Source organism: Phacochoerus africanus, chromosome 4 (genome assembly GCF_016906955.1).
Source record: "Phacochoerus africanus isolate WHEZ1 chromosome 4, ROS_Pafr_v1, whole genome shotgun sequence".
Lineage (NCBI taxonomy): Eukaryota > Metazoa > Chordata > Mammalia > Artiodactyla > Suidae > Phacochoerus > Phacochoerus africanus.
In genome coordinates, this window is record NC_062547.1 from 5,784,754 (window position 1) to 5,791,804 (window position 7,051).

Here is a 7,051-nt window from a genome sequence, read left to right on the forward strand (position 1 = left end):
TGAGCCCCGGACCAACTCTGAATGCTCAAACCTCTAGATGGCTCATCTTATGAAATACTTAATTGTCTTCATTGTCTGGACCACTATTAGGACTCTTGCAGCGGAATTCATCCTAATATAGGACTCAACAGACAATATCAAAGCTGCAGCTAAGAAGCAGCAATACATTTCCCTGATGATGAGTGATGATTTGATTCACTCATCATCCGGGAAATGCAGATCAAAACCAGAATGAGAGGAGTTCCCATTGTGGCTCAGTGGGTTAAGGACCTGACATTGTCTCTAGGAGAATTCGGGTTTGGTCCTTGGCCTCACTCTGTGGGTTAAGGATCCAGCATTGCCACAAGCTGTGGTGTCAGTCACAGATGCAGCTCGGATCCTCTGTTGCCGTGGCTGTGGCTTAGGCCTCAGTTGCAGCTCCCACATTCGACCCCTGGCCTCAGAAACTTCCATATGCCACAGGTGCAGCCATAAAAACAAACAAACAAGCAAGCAAAACCCCCAAAATACTGCAAGATAGTACCTCATACCTGTTGGAATGACCATCATCAGAATGGCTGTGGTACAATGGGATCTCTGATCTCCGGAGCACTGAGATGAAGGTTCGACCCCTGGCCTGACCCAGTGGGTTAAGGATCCAGTGTTGCCACAGCTGCAGCATAGGTCACAGCTGAGGCTTGGATCTGATCCCTGGCCTGAGAACTCCATATGCAATGGGGTGGCCAAAAAAAAAACCCACAAATAAATGTTGGCAAGGATATGGAGAAAAGGGAATGTTGGTGGGAATGTCAATTGGTACAGTCACTGTGGAAAACAGTATGGAAATTTCTCAAAAAACTAAAAAGAGAGCTACCATATGATTTAATAATTCCAGTCCTGGGGGTGGTATATAACCCCCCAAAACAAAAACACTAATTTAAAAAGATACATGCACCCCAGTGTCATGGCAGCATTATTTACAATTGCTAAGATATGAAAGCAATCTAGGTGTCCATCAACAGATGAATAGATATATACAGTGGAATACTACTCAGTCATAAAAAAGAACAAAATTTTACTCTTTGCAGCAACATAGATGGACTTGGAGGGGATTCTGCAAAGTGAAATAAGTAAGTCAGACAGAAAAAGACAAATACTGTATGATATCACCTATATGTGGAATCTGAAAAATACAACAAACTAATGAATAAAACAGAAAAGAAGCAGACTCACAGATGTAGAGCACAAACTAGTGGTTACCAGTGGAGAAGGAGGTGGGGGAGTGGGAGGTACCAACTACGAGGTATAAGTAGGCTAAAAAGATATATTGTATGACGCTGGGAATATGGTTCTTTTTTAATAACTGCAAATGGAGTGTATCCTTTGAAAATTGTATAAATTTTTTAAATTTCACTTGATTTTATATATATATATATATATATATATATATATATTTTTTTTTTTTTTTTTTTCCTTTTTGGCCTCACCTGCAGCATGCAGAAGTTCCGGGCCAGGAATTGAACACATGCCACAGCAGTGACCCAGGCCACTGCAGCGGCAACACCAGATCCTTAACCTACTGAGCCACAGGAAACTCCTACTTATATTTTAAAAGATCAGTTTTACACCTTAAAAAGAAAAAAGAAAAAGCAATATAGTTACGTTGTCTAAATGTATGGAAGTAAATCCCAGAAGAAATGGTTGAGGTTGATATCTGCTGTCTCTAGAAAGTGGATTTGGGAAGAGATGCTCTTTTACATTATAAGACTAGTAATTCTATTTGACTTTTTAAGTTGTATACATGTTACTTAGATACCAATAAAGATAAAAATTTCTAATTTTCAAAGTACTTTGAATAGCCTTAGTGAAAAAAATTAAATCTACAGAATACAATGAACATTTTAAAAAACCTTTGCATTTAATTTTTTTTTTTTTTTTGCGCTTTTTGAGCCCACAGAACATGGAAGTTCCCAGGCTAGGGGTTGAAACGGAGCTACACCTGCCAGCCTACACCACAGCTGCAGCAACACGGGATCCAAATTGAGTCTGCAACCTACACCTCGGCTCATAGCAACACTGGATCCTTAACCCACTGAGCAAGGGCAGGGATTGAACCCTAACCCACATCCTCATGGATATTAGTCAGACTCGTTTCAGCTGCGTCACAACAGGGAACTCCCTGCATTTAATTTTTTAATTTTTTTTTTAATTTTTAAAAATTTTAATTTTTTTTTTTTGCTTTTTAGGCCTGCACCCGAGGCATATGGATATTCCCAGGCTAGGGGTCTAATTGGAGCTACAGCTGCCGGTCTACGCCACAGCAACGCCAGATCTGAGCTGCATCTGTGACCTATACCACAGTTCACGGCAACACTGGATCTTTAACCCACTGAGCAAGGCCAGGGATGGAACCACAACCTCATGGTTCCTAGTTAGATTCGTTTCCACTGCGCCACAACAGGAACTCCTCCTTGCATTTAATTTTAAAAGTACTCTTCTAAGTACTTTAATACATGAGATAAGATTAGAGAATATTTACGTTCTGCTGACATCACAACCACAGGAGCAAAGTGACTGGAACTACACAGCAAAGCTCTTTGTCTTCCCTCTGTATCCTTAGAGAATTTTTTTCTAGGATCTCCCTCGAAAACCAAAATCCACCATCCGTGAGAATGTGGGTTCCATCCCTGGCTTCACTCAAGTGGGTTAAAGATCTGGCCTTGCCTCGAGCTGCAGTGCAGGTAGCAGTTATGACTAAAATCTGATCCCTGGCCTGGGAACTCCATATACCTTGAGGCAACCAAAAAAGAAAAAAAAAAAAGAATGATTATGGAATGTGCTCATACACAGAACATGAGTATATAGCTTTGACGACACTAACAAGGAGCTCATCCATTATGCAAAGATACGCCTTTGTGGCAAATACATTTCAGAGCCAGAAAAATATTTATTATTATTATATCTTTAGGATTATGGCCATTAGAGCAAGTGAGGGGGGAAAAAAGGAAGAAAGAAAAAGCCAACTTCTAAGACACTATATGGCTCTAACTTAATCAAATGGTGACGAAAACTACAAGGGGGGAGGGGTTACACAATTTTTATTACCTAAATAAGGTAGTAATGTTAAGAGATTATGAAAGCATATCTTACGGGCTTAATTTGAATTGAGGGATCATGGTTTGTAAAGCCAATGCTATCTGAAGGGTTTGGCCTTGGAGTTCCCTGTTGTCACAAGAACAATTTGAGACCTACCAAGTACACCTGCTACCCAGGAAGAATTGCCCTTGATACATGCAGCCCCAGAGATAAGCTGCCCCAGCCTTGAGGACTATAACCCCAGTTCCTATTCAACTGGAAAAGTGTTCCCTTTATGGGTAATTTATCTTTTCCTGGGAAGGTTTAGAATTAAAACTAAACATGATTAAGGAAATGAAACTCACTGTAGCAATACTTTTTTTTAAATTCACAGCTACAGAAGGAGATCCCGGTATGGCTCAGTGGAAATGAATCAGACTAGTAGCCATGAGGATGCGGGTTCCATCCCTGGCCTTGCTCAGTGGGTTAAGGATCCAGTGTTGCTGTGAGCTGTGATGTAGGTCGCAGGTGCAGCTCTGATTTGACCCCTAGCCTGGGAACTTTGATATGCCACAGGTGTGGTCCGAAAAAGCCAAAAAAGAAAGAAATTGATTTTAGGGAGTTTCCTGGTGGTCTGGTGGTTGGTCACCCCTTTCGTTACTGTGGCCAGCATTCAATCCCTGGTTTGGGAACTCAGATCCCACATCCAGCTGCTGCACAGCACAGCCAAAAAAAAAAAAAAAAAAAAAAAGAAAAAAAAAGAAAGGAGAAAGGGAAGGACGGAAGGTAGGAAGAATTGATTTTATAAACCAATCACGGGAGTACAAAAACTGTGTGATTCTACTTATACGGGGTACTTAGAACAGTCAAATTCATAGAGGCAGAAAGTAGAATGGTGGATGTCAGGGGCTGAGGAGAGGGGGGAACAGAGAGTTCGTGTTTAATGGGGACAGAGTTTCAGCTGAGGAAGACAAGAACGTTCTGGACACAATGGTGGTGATGGTTGCACAACATTGTGAATGTATTCTGTGCCACTGGATTCTACTCTTAAAAATGATTGAAATGATCGATTTTATGTATGTTTTACCACAATAAAAAAAACAAAAAAAGGAGAGAGGAGTTCCTGTCACGGCTCAGTGGTTAACGAATCCAACTAGGAACCACGAGGTTGTGGGTTCGATCCCTGGCCTTGCTCAGTGGTTAAGGATCCGGTGTTGCCGTGAGCTGTGGTGTAGGTCGCAGGTGCAGCTCTGATTATACCCTGGGAATCTCCATATGCCGCAGCTGCAGCCCTAGAAAGACAAAAAAAAAAAAGAAGAAGAAGAAGAAGAGAAATGTGTTGTAGATGCCAAAATCAGTGGGCAAATTTTGACGAGAAACAGGACCTTCCAATCGTTTCCAAGTAGCTCCCCCCAGGATAACTGTTTGCAAAGCGAAAAGTCCTGAGGTTACCGTGGAGAAACTCAGAAAACACCACCTTAACCAACTGAGCACAGTACATCACACCACGAGTAAGATACGTCAACGCCATGGACAGAGAGGGCCCAGCTTCTCTTCTGTGGTATTCAAGCCAAACATGCACACCCTCAGCCTAATCACAGGGACACCCAGGCAAACTCATCCTGAAGGACATTCTACGAAGTATCCGACCAGTTCTCATCCAAGGAGAGAAGGACCAGCCGGAGGCCACCAGGGAGATGTGGTGGCTAAAGCAATGTGCCATTTAGGATTAGATCCCGAAACAGAAAGCAATCCTTAGTGGAGAAGTTGGCAAAATTTGAATATAGTCTGTAGCTTAGTTACTAGTACTGCCTCAGTGTTAATTAACTGTTTGTTTGGGGGTTTTTTTTTGGTCTTTTTAGGGTCACACCTGCAGCATATGGAGGTTCCCAGGGTAGGGGTTGAATCAGAGCTGTAGCCGACGGCCTACACCACAGCCACAGCCACGCGGGATCTGAGCCATGTCTGCGACCTACACACACAGCTCAAGTCAAGGCCAGATCCTGAACCCACTGAGCGAGGCCAGGGATTGAACACGCATCCTCATGGATGCTTGTTTTCGTTAACCACTGAGCCATGAAGGGAACTCCTTAATTAACTGGTTTTGATAACTTTGCACTATACTTATATATAAACTGTGAACATTAGGGGGAGCTGGAGGAGGAGTATGGTGAAGTCTCTCCTGTGTTTTCTATGTAAGTGATTTTTTTAAAATATTGAGACAATTCATATACTACAAAATTCATCCCTTTATTATTTGTCTTTTTGAGGCCTTTCTTTTTTTTTTTTTTTGAGGGCCACACCCATGGCATATGGAGGTTCCCAGGCTAGGGGTCTAATCGCAGCTACAGCTGCTGGCCTACATCCACCAGATCCTTAACCCACTGAGCAAGGCCAGGGATCGAACCCGCAACCTCATGGCTCCTAGTCAGATTCGTTTCCTCTGCACCACGACGGGAACTCCCTTTTTTTCTTCTTTTTATGGCCAAACATGCAGCATATGGAAGTTCCCAGGCTAGGGGTCAAATCTGAGTTACAGCTGCTGGCCTACGCCCCAGACAGGGCAACTCGGAATCTGAGCCAGATATGTGACCTCCCCTGAAGCTTGTAGCAACACCAAATCCTTAACCCACCGAGCGAGGCCAGATATTGAATCCAAATCCTCAAGGACAGTACATCAGGTTGTTAACCCGCTGAGCCACAACGGGAGCTCCCAGGAAGTTTCTTTAGCTGTCCACAGCTCTACAAACCCACAATGTGGAAGCCCAGGCAGAGCTGAGAATGGAATGCCAGAAGGGAAAACTCAGGGAGACGAGGTCAGAAGAGACAGGAGGTCCCAGGATGTGGGTTGTGAGGCTGGGTTCAGGCGCCACTGAGAAAGCGGTTGGAGAGGAAAGAAATTAAGTGGCGGCTGAGAGAACAGGAGGCAAAAGTCTGGGTCCCCCAAAGTGCAATGCAAAGACCGTAGGAGTTCCCTATACCTTTGAGCAATTCATGGAGGAACAGGTTTGTTTGTTTGTTTGTTTGTTTGTTTGGCTGTACTTCAGCATGTGCCAGTTCCCAGGCCAGGGGATCGAACCTGCCCAAGCTGCCCCACAGTGGTGATAACACCATGGATCCTTAACTCCCTGCACCACCGGGGAACTCCAGAAATTTTTTAACAGCTATGTATGTTCTTTTGCTTGTGTAATTCTATTTATGACAAACGACTCTTGCTTTTCATGCTTTACAATGAGAACCAATATAGACCTAGAGCCAGACACCCTGGTCTGAATCTAGACTCGGCCACGTCATTAGCTGTGTGATCTTGGGCGAGTTACACAACCACGCTGTGCTTCACTTTCCTCCTCGTAACATAGGATCATAACAGGCCTTACCTTGTCGTGCTATCACGTGGACGAAGTGGATTGCCGCATGTGAGATGGTCAGAATAGGGCCTGGCACTTAATCCTCATTATGTAGGTACTAGCTAATGTGATTGAATTTTCCTTTTTAAGTAAGCTTAAACGCAGTCATCACTGTAGCGGAGCCCCGGCCGCTGTCGGCTCCTGCTCCTGCCTCACTGTCTCATAGGAACAAGTTGGTCAGGGAGCTGCACCGCAGCCATGGCCTTTAAAGACACCGAAAGACTCCCATGAACCCAGAGGTCGCGATTCACGGGATTAGAATCACCGTCGCCAGACCCAACATGAAATCTTTGGAGAAGGTGTGCGCTGACCTGATCAGAGGCGCAAAGGAAAAGAATCTCAAAGTGAAAGGACCGGTTTGGGGGCCTGTCAAGACTCTGAGAATAACGACAAGGAGAACGCCTTGTGGTGAAAGGTCCAAGACTTGGGGTCGTTTTCAGATGAGGATCCACAGGCGATGCACGGACCTGCCCAGTCCAGGAGTCGAGGCTGAAGTCACCATCGCAGATGCTTAAGTCCCACTTTTCAATAAATTGATACTCAGTTGTTTAAAAAAAAAAAAAAAAGGAATTTAAAGGAGTTCCCTGGTG